This window comes from Leopardus geoffroyi, chromosome D1 (assembly GCF_018350155.1).
Source record: "Leopardus geoffroyi isolate Oge1 chromosome D1, O.geoffroyi_Oge1_pat1.0, whole genome shotgun sequence".
In the NCBI taxonomy this organism is placed as follows: Eukaryota; Metazoa; Chordata; class Mammalia; order Carnivora; family Felidae; genus Leopardus; species Leopardus geoffroyi.
The window spans coordinates 97,959,683-97,969,689 of NC_059329.1; the positions used below are offsets into that span (position 1 = coordinate 97,959,683).

Genomic DNA, 10,007 nt, shown 5'->3' on the forward strand with positions numbered 1-10,007 from the left:
GGTTCAGTCAGTTAAGAATCTGACTCTTTATCTCAGCTTAGGTCTTGATGTCAGGGTCGTGAGTTTAAGCCCTGTAGTGGGCTCCACACAGGCATAGAGCCTACAAGGAAAGGAAAGGAAAGGAAAGGAAAGGAAAGGAAAGGAAAGGAAAGGAAAGGAAAGGGGGAGAGGAGAGGAGAGGAGAGGAGAGGAGAGGAGAGGAGAGGAGAAAAAAAGGAAAGAAAAGAAAGGAAGAAAAGAAAAGAAAAGAAAAGAAAAGGAAAGGAAAGAAAAATAGACCCTTAGAATCATGGAGTGAACCAGGTTTGTGATTGCCAAGGTGGGATCTGTGAAGGCAGCTGTGTAAATCCTGTTTTCAAGATTTTAGAAAAGTCTAGTGAAGTCGTCCCCCTCCCCCTACCTGAGGACGGCTTACACAAGCGTGCCAAGATGGAAGCCCCTTTGATTTTGCCCAGAGTGGTAACAACCGTCCAAAGGACTTTGGTTGGCTGTTGGTGGCATCACAGATCCCCAACCCCAATTCCAGATCACATGCCCAGTATTTCTAGTCTCTACCTTGCACCCAGCAGGCATGTGAAGGTCATTTGCTATCCTGCAAATGTGGACTGTGGCAGAGAAAATATTTCAGAGTCCGTGATGCACAGGGTTCCCTGGCGATCCACGCGAGCTTTGATGGGAGAAGGTTTAGGATCCCAGTTTAACAGTTGCCGGAAGTCCCTCTCAGAACCAACCACTTACAGGTGAGCACATGCCCAGACCACTTTCTTCCTCATCCAGAAGTGTCCTGAGCCCAGTGGGGAGAGGAGAGAAGGGAAGTGGGAGGAGAAAATGCATTCTTTTGGGTTCAGGGGAGGACCCCAGGACCAGCTCTGGAGGGTGCAAAGCCCAAATCTCTGTCCAGAGCTGCCAAGGGCACCCTTTTCCCTCCAGCCAGGGAATTAAGGCACTACCTTGGCTTGTGTCCTTCCACCCTGGCATAGGGCTTGCCCGTGTGACTTCCTTTGGCCGATGAGGAGCAACACGATGCTCCAGAGACCTGAGGAGGGCTTAGGCACTGGGGTTTGCTCTCTTGCTGCTTTCCAAGCCTTTTAGCCATCCTGAGAACAAGCCCAGGCCAGCCTGCTGAGGCTGAGACCTCGTGGAGAGAGGCCCTGTAGCTCCAGTCATCCTAGGTGAGGCCAAATTAACCAGGGGCACCACCAAGTGACAGCAGGCACATGAGAGGGCCCCAGCCAGGGTCGGCTGAGCCCTACCCTGAGCGGAAGGCCATGTCAGCAGGTCCCTAAATGGTCGTTGCACTGAGCCACTGAGTTGTGGGGTATTTGCTACACAGCAAAAGCACCTGACACAGAGGTGAAGTCATTTGGTCAAGGTCAAAGAGTAGGGCTAAGATTCAAGTTCAGCCTCTCTGGCTATAGAGCGCATGGTCTTAGCCGCTAAAGCTTCACTGTTTACAAAGCACATTTCGCTTTATTGCAGGCCCCTAGTGAGCCCATAAACCAATCAGAACAGAAGCCCAGAGGTAGCAAGGAACCTACCGAAGGTCACACAGCTCGTCGGAGCTGGACGGGGACATCCAGTCCAACTCTGACTCCACATTCATGCTGTTCCCGTCACTCTGTGAACGCTGGGCAACAGCCAGAGCCGGGGGCACTGGTTTATGAAATGGCCTCTTCGTCAGCACCTCGGAGGTCCCCCGCGGCCTCCTCGTGTTTCACGAAAGGCCTCATCTTCTCCCTCCCGCCCCCCCACCCCCACCCCCACCCCCGAGATCCTCAGACAGAACAGGTGGCCTCCCAGCCGGGAAGCTTTGGCTGCCGAGCTGACCCTGCCTGTCCCCGCCCCGTTCTCCCCTCACTGCCCACTAGGAGCTGTCGGTCGTCTTGGAGACGGCAGGTGATGGGAAAGGATGGCCAGCGAGGTCACAGCGGGAACTGGGCAAGGCTGTGGACAGGGAGAGACCGTGCCCTTTGACCCTGCCTGACGGCCGGTTCAGCCATGCCCAGCCAGCGTAGGAGACCCGAGGTCGCTGGTAGGTCGTCAGGAGGAAAAAGGAAGGGCTTGGAGTAGGGGGAGGCCAAGGCAGCGGCCCACGCCCCCCCCCCCCCCCCCCCGCCCAGGGCTAACGATAAGGGCATCAGGGAGCAAATGTCACGCCCCCCCCCGTGGAGTGCCAGGGGTGGAAGCGGCCAGTGGAGAGCCCAGCTGAGGCCTGCCCTCACTGAGCATCCACAGAACGAGGATGGAGAGGTCTGACTCCCAGAGGCGGGCTGTGACGAGGCCCCTCTCTGCGCCCCCCCACACCCCCACGAAGAAATGCACAAGAAAGAGGCACCTGCCCGCTTTGGACTCTGTGTCTCCGTCTCTCTGCCCCTCCCCCACTGGCGCCCGCGCTCTCTCTCAAAAATAAATAAATACTAAAGACAAAGAGGGGACTGTGCCATGAGGAAAGAAGGTGCCCCGAAGTCCTTTGGACCCCGAATTGAATCCCACACGCCCCGCCTACTAGGTGTGTGACTTTGGGCGGGCTTCTTCATCTCTCCGAGCCCTCGGTTCCCATCTGGAAAATGGGGGTGGTCGCAAGGGCTGTTGTGAGGCGTTAAGTGAGAAATTGCAGTGAGAGCTTCTTTTTTTTTTTTTTTTTTTTTTAATTTGGGATCACGTTTATTCATTTGTGTGTGTGTGAGAGAGAGAGAGAGAGAGAGCGAGCACAAGCCGGGGAGGGGCAGAGAGAGAGGGAGACACAGGATCCGAAGCAGGCTCCAGGCTCTGAGCTGTCAGCACAGAGCCTGAAGCGGGGCTCGAACTCGTGAACTGCGAGATCACGACCTGAGCCGAAGTCGGACGCTCAACCGACTGAGCCACGCAGGCGCCTCAGGAGCTTCTCATAAACCACAGATGTGTAGGCAGAGGTGACGAGGGCACCCCATGGCCCTCCTGTCCATCGGCCCCTCCAGCGCCCATGTTCCTCCAGGTCCTGGATGAAACCCCATGGGCTCCACCCCTCAGGGTGCGAAGGGCCCATTAGAAGCCATCTAGGCCCAAGCGGCCTGACTCCGCAGACGGGGAAAGTAAGAGGAGGGCTTTGCCCGGACACGACAGCTGGTGAGTGTGCGGCTGGCCCTGGAAGTGAGGCTCTGACCGTCTTCTTTGTGGCCCATTGTGTGTGTGGTCAAAACCCTCCCCCACCCCCTGCGCCCCGTTCCTCTCTGGCCTGTGACGGGTGCAGGCGAATCTGGAGGACCCCTCCTTGCTCCCTTCCTGGCCAGTCCCCTCCCCCTTCTGGCTGAGGCGATGCCGGGATTACACCAGGAGGCCGGACCTCCCGGAGGAGGCAGCTCCATAATATCTGTGTGCAAAGGAACTTCCAGTCCCCGAGGAAGCCCCTGTGGGAGGCATCTGAGATGTGAAAGCCCTTGGTCCCTCCGGTCACATCAGCAGCTGCCTTTGTCCTGGTGGGATTCACTGGCTTTGCCATGTGGCTTTGCCACATCCTGAAAGGACTCCCCTAGCCCCACCCTGGCCATCGGAGGAATATTAACTTCTTTCACATTCTAGGCAGAATCCCAAGTCCTCCCTCTTGTTACCAGGGCTGAGCGGAGCCCTTGTCACTCTCAGACTGCTCCTGTGGGGCGTCCCATGCCTCCCCGCCCCTTCTGTCTTAGCACCCACCTCCCAGAGCCCTGCCATCTGCTACCTACCGGTGGAGAAGAGTGGAGGGCTCAGTCTGCCTCAGAGTCCCTCTTTGGAGCTGTCCTTAGATATCGCCCTCCCTGGAGGCATCTGCCAACCCCATTCCCGGAGGAAGAACCAAGCTCCTCGCTCTCCTCATCTTTCCCAGGGGGCCCCACACCCCGGGCCAGCCCACAAGATGCCCAGCGCAGCACCCGCACTCCAGCCAGCCAGGCCCAGACCTCCCTCCCGGCCTCGTCGCCAGGGCCGGCAGGTAAGGCCCGTCAGGGTAATGATGAGGCCACTCCCCACCTTCCTTGGGCCTAAAGATCGCCTCGGCCCTGACCTCTCCCATGCATCTCTGACCCTCACTTTGTCACACCCTTCCATGTCAACGTCTGCAGGGTTGGTCTTTTAATTGTGGTTTTATTCCTTGTTTTAAATAGGAAACATATACTTGGACAAAATTCAAAAAGGCATAAAAGGGTAATGACAGGAGAAAGTAAGTCCCTCCCTTTCCTGTCTCCCAGTCACCCGGTTCCCCTCTCGAAAGGGCAGCCACAGCCCCCAGATTCAAGTGATCTAGTGATCCAGGGATAGTCTACACTTTTTTTTTGTTTTTTTGTTTTACATTTATTTATTTTTGAGAGACAGAGTGAGACAAAGTGAGAGCAGGGGGCGGGGCAGAGAGAGAGGGAGACACAGGATCGGAAGCCGACTCTGAGCTGTCAGCATACAGCCCGACGCGGAGCTTGAACCCGCAGACCGTGAGATCGTGACCTGAGCCGACGTCGGATGCTCAACCGACTGAGCCACCCAGGCGCCCCTAGTCTACACCTTTATAAGCAAAAACGCGCGTGTGTTTATGCAGTCTTTTCTACTCCACATCAATAGCAGCATCCTATACACCTTGTTCTGGACTTTGCTTTGTCTTCTCCCAAGAACGGTCTGCCCTCATTAAGCCACAGAGAGCTGCCTCTTCCTTTTTTGTGGCTGCGTAGTATTCCACTACCTGGCTCTACCATCATTATTTCCCGGCTTCCTAGTCATGGGCTGTCCTGCTGTTGCCCATCAAGCTGGAATAGTGCCACGATAAATCCTCGTGTCATCTGTCGGAGAAGCTCCAGGAAGCTGAATCTCTACGTCAAACGACATGGGTGTTTATAACTTTGATCCGTGATGCCAAAATACCCTCCATGCAAGTAGTACCAACACAGTTCGAGAGTACCTGCTTCTTCATACCAATCTCCACTTAGTGTAGAATATTTACGAACTTGCCCAATCTGATAGATAAAAATTATATCTCTGCCCGCTTTTTAAAAAAGCTTATTTATTTTGAGAGAGAGAGAGTGCAAGCAGGGGAGGGGCAGAGAGAGAGAGAGAGAGAGAGAGAGAGAGAATCCCAAGCAGGCTCTGCACTGCCAGCTCAGAGCCCCGGGGGCTTGAACTCATGAGCCGTGAAATCACGACCTGAGCCAAAATCAAGAGTCGGATGCTTAACTGACTAAGCCACCCAGGAGCCCCTCTTCCCACTTTTAATTTGCATTTTTCTTATTATGGGAGAAAATGAGCAACTTTGCATATGCCAAAGAGCCATTTCTAGTCCTCTTCCTACAAACTGTCCGTTCCTAACCTTCCCCAGATTTTCTTATGTATTTCTTTTCCTTATTGATTTATGGGAACTCTTTACATATTAAGATGTAGCCTCTATCTGTGATATAGGCGTCAGCATTTTCCCCAGTTTTTTTCTTCATTTTTAAATTTTTGACTGTTTACAGTGCTTATTTCCATGGAGATTTTTTTTTTAATTTTTTTTCAACGTTTATTTATTTATTTTGGGACAGAGAGAGACAGAGCATGAACGGGGGAGGGGCAGAGAGAGAGGGAGACACAGAATCGGAAACAGGCTCCAGGCTCTGAGCCATCAGCCCAGAGCCCGACGCGGGGCTCGAACTCCCGGACCGCGAGATCGTGACCTGGCTGAAGTCGGACGCTTAACCGACTGCGCCACCCAGGCGCCCCACCATGGAGATTTTTTTAAATGATCTGGAGTTTCTGGAGTTTCTAGGGTTGGTCATACTTAGAAACCCTCTGAATTTCAAACCTTGACCCACACTAACTCCTCACGTCGGTCTCACGCCGGACTTTTTCCTTTGTGGAAATGCCAACGCTGGAAACTGTTTTCCGCATCCAGCCTCTGGACGGCTCCAACCGGCTTTGGCTCTCCCCCTCCTCCCTGCCCTGTCCCGCAGCAGTTTGGCCCTGGGTTTCTGCAGCCACCAACTTCTGTGTCTGTCCAGCTCCCTCCCAGCCTGCTCCAAGCTGTGCGTCTGGTCCCTTTCAGCACCCTGTCCCCTGCAGATGAAGCGATGCCTTAATCTCTCCTTCCTCATCTCCTACCTCTCCACTGTAGGCCACACTAGTCCAGCCACCCGAGCCCCCCTGCTCCTTCTAGAACGCAACCACACATAGGAACTGGACGCCGAAACTCTGACTCCTTGGCTCAAGCCGGAAGGGAAGGGCATCCGCGGACGATATGGCGGGTACCAGGGGGCAGAGCAGGAGGCAGGAAGGAGTCTCCCCAAACCTCTGCTGGCAAATCCCAACCTGGCTTCCTCCTTCGCAGCAACTTAGCTGAATTTCTATCTTTATTAATCAAATAACAAATCTAATTAATTACCTCAAATTGCTCTAATTGAATGTAGAACGAGAGCATGGACAAAATCCTAGGAAGTAATGAACCCAGGCCTTTGCAGCATCTGGAGTCGAAATGATCTTTAATTTCAATTTAGGTGCAAAAATAATGTGACTACGGTCACCCCCTCGCCTCCCAGCCTGCTGCCTGACAGCTTCGTTACCACCCACAGCGCTGACGGGGGCTCAGCGTTCTGTTCTCCCTTCTTAGCAGCGATGTGCTTTCTGCCTCAACTTGTCTCAACCGAGAAATGGGTGCAAACCCCACCTGCGAGTGTTCGCTAAGTACTGGCTGGAGTCCATCAGTGCTTGGAGTGTGTACAGGAACAGACCCACTAGAGGCACAAATGGTGAGATAGTAGCCAAGACCTCAGAAGCTAGGTCCATCCAAGTCTCAGCTCTTTCCTCCTGCTGTGCCCTCTGCCAGGAACGCCTCTTCCCTACCATTTTCCCCGGTGTTGCATCCCTGCCTTCAAGGCCAGTTCAAATGCCCTCTTCAAAGGAAAGCTGCCCCATTGTCTGCAGAAAGCGGCTGGAGGGACTGAGATGTTCTCCCCGCAGCTGCCTTCCAAGAAGTAACCGTTGGCCGGAGAGAGGAACAATATAACAGAACTTTCTTTTTGTTTCTTTTCTTTTCTTTTCTTTTTTCTTCTTTTCTCTTTTCTTTTCTCTTCTTTTCTTTTCTCTTCTTTTCTTTTCTTTTCTTTTCCTCTTCTTTTCTTTTCTTTCTTTTTTTTTTTTAGGTGGGGGCAGTGGATGTATTCTCTGGATGTTACAGATGAGGAAACAGAAGCTCAGAGACGTGAAGTCCTTTTCCCATGATCACACAGCAGGGTAGTAGCTGCTGTGCTTAAGCCTAAGCCTAGGCTGATGTGCTTGGCCTTCTGGCCCTGCCTGGACATTGGTAGAAGAAGCCCTACCCCACGTTTCCCTTCAAGCTCATCTACCCGTCTTCTCTCCGTGCCGAGCCACCTGATCTCATCAGTCCCCTCTCTCCCTGCTCCCCCAACACCTTCTCCTTTCCCTCACTCTACCCAGTCTTGCTTCCCAGCCCCTCCCCACCCCAGCTATGCTTTTGTTTCAGCCTTACCTCCGGGGGCCCTCAGATAGAAACAAGGATGCTAAGACAGCCAAGGTACTCCTGAGCCTTTCCTTCTTCTTCTTATGGTTATTATTGTGTATTGGTATTTTATGACTCGTCTTCCACTCAGCTCTCAGGTTCTCAGTCAGCATCGCCTTTGTTGTGCCCCGCTCCTGTTCAGACATCGACAATGGCTCCCTATTACCTATGGCCTTCAGTCCAAACGTCTCTTTCTGGCTCTCAAAAGCCTCCAAACCTTGCCTGCCCGTGGGTCTGGCAGCTCCCACCAACAGGCTCTGTGGGAAATTTACTTAACTCTTTCGAGCCTCCGTTTTCGCTTCCGTAAAATGGGCATCGCAGTCCCTATCTCGTAAGACTATGACAAGGACACAGTGCGAAGAGACAGGTGAAGGCTGGCCCCACAAGAACCCACAGGAAACAGCCACATCCACAGCCCCTACCTTCCCCCTGCCCCCCAGCCTTGCCTCCCAATGAGCTACACACACATTCTCCACGCTACCCAGGATGGGAGGTCTTCACTTCTCTAGAAACGCTTTTTTTTATTATTATTATTCGTACCTCCACACCTTTGTTCCACACTGTTCCCTCTGCCTGCCCATCCTTCGAGGCCAACGCAAGCTTGCCCTCCTACCACCACCACGTCATGATTAATTTGAACACCAGGCACAACCCAGAGTCCTCTGCCATCCATAAGTGGGATTTGGCATAAAACCGTCCCGAGAGCTGGAGCCTAATTCCACTCTCCAGGGCTAAGGATAAGCAATTCCCCACCAGCCAGGATGTCTGAGCATCAGGCTCAGGCTTAGAGCCTCCCACCCATCCAACACGTGATGACACCCACCAGTATCCCTCCTCCCCACATCCACGAATATCCCTTCTCTTTCCATCCTCTGTGAGATTAACAACCTGCTCTTTAGCAAAGTCACCCTAAGAGGCTCTTTGGGTACAAAGCACACCATACCCTTCCTTTTCTTCTAGATAAAAGTTGCATCTCCCTGAAATCTCAGAGGCCAGACCCTCCTGCCAAGAACATTCCACGTTAGTCCAACCCCAAGATGCAGAGAAACTCTGAGGGGCCACCTCCTGTCCCTCACTGTCCTTTTGACTCCAGGACCTGTGCGAGGGAGCTGACCCCCTCCACTGACTGACGGGGAAACTGGGTCCCCGATAGAACAAAATGCTCACCCGAGGCCCCAGAAAGAGTTGGTGCCGGGGGGGATAAAATAGAAGATCTCTGAGCAGCAAGGTCGTCCAGGACTGCAGGGAAGACCAGCACAGTCGATGGTGCACCTGCAGTCATATGTCACAGGGAGTCAGCCGGCCATCGGCACCCGCTCCTCTCTTCCCTCAGCCCAGGGCTGGCCCCACAACCCTAGCATCTTAGGGCAGGAAGTGTGCCTTGATCACGCTAGCCCTGCACCCCTCCCACTCCTTTCACCCCAAAGACCACCAGCTCCCTTCCCCAGACCCCAGACCACCTGCCAAGTTCCAGCCAACTTCCTGCCTCCTGTGTTACTTTCCTAGGCCTGCAGTCACAAATTACCACCGACAGGCTTAACGACCCCGACCCCGGATGTGTGCTCCCTCACAGCTCTGGAAGCCAGCAGCCCAAAATGCAAGCGCCAAAGGGGCCACGTTCCCTCTGAAGGATCTGAGAGATCCTTCCCTGCCTCTTCCAGCCTCCAGGGGCTCCTGGTGTTCCTTGGCTCATGAATACATAACTCCAGCCTCTGCCTCTGCCTCCGGTCTCCGTTGGGTCTATGTGTCTCAAATTTCTCTCTCTTTTATCTTATTAAGCACCAGTAATTGGATTTAGGGCCCACCCTAAATCCAGGATGATCTCATCTCCAGATCCTGAACTTCATTATATCTGCAAAGACTCTACTTCCAAATAAAATCACATTCACAGGTGCTGGGAACTAGAACTTGGACATACCTTTTTAGGGGACGCGATTTAACCCCCGGGGTCACGGATCCCTGCCCACCATGCCCCAAGCCGAACTGCCTCTGGGACAGAATCATTTAGGTTTTCCTAAAAACCTAAAAGGGGTGTCAGGGACTTTAGCAGCCTGAGCCTGGGGAGCTGCCCACTCGCCCCAGCCCTCTGACCCTCTGGAAAATGGCCCAGCTACCCTCAGGCCCTCCACGATGAGCCATGGAGGGGCCCTCGGACGTCTCTGTGGGCAAAGCATGATGTGAGTGCAGAAGCCAAGCCCCAGTGCCAGGAAGATGGGGTTCAGTTGTTGTGCTCTGCCACTTGCCAAACCTATGACATTAGATGACGCTCTGTGCCTCAGTTTCCCCACCTGTAAAATGAAGAAGGTAATGTCCTCGTGGAGGAATCCTTGTACTAGAAATAACACCGTAACAGCCCTGGAAGGGTATGCAGTACGTATTCCACAAGCAGTGGCCATGACTGTCCCCTTCCATCACTCTTTTCCTCCCAGGGAAGCCTCTCCCCGGCAGTTCCCCCCCGACGAGGACACTCCAACTTTTCCCTCCATCTCCAGAAAGTCAGGAAACTTGGTTTTCCTCATAG

At 53.5% G+C, this 10,007-nt stretch overlaps 1 long non-coding RNA gene across 1 annotated transcript; it reads left to right on the forward strand.

Annotated features, from left to right (window-relative positions):
- The first annotated feature begins 1,915 nt into the window (after positions 1–1,915).
- LOC123601641 lies at positions 1,916–9,201 on the forward strand. The gene is made up of 3 exons (XR_006714221.1): positions 1,916–2,032; positions 7,451–7,501; positions 8,993–9,201. It is a non-coding gene; the product is annotated as an uncharacterized LOC123601641 (long non-coding RNA).
- The last annotated feature ends 806 nt before the right edge of the window (positions 9,202–10,007 follow it).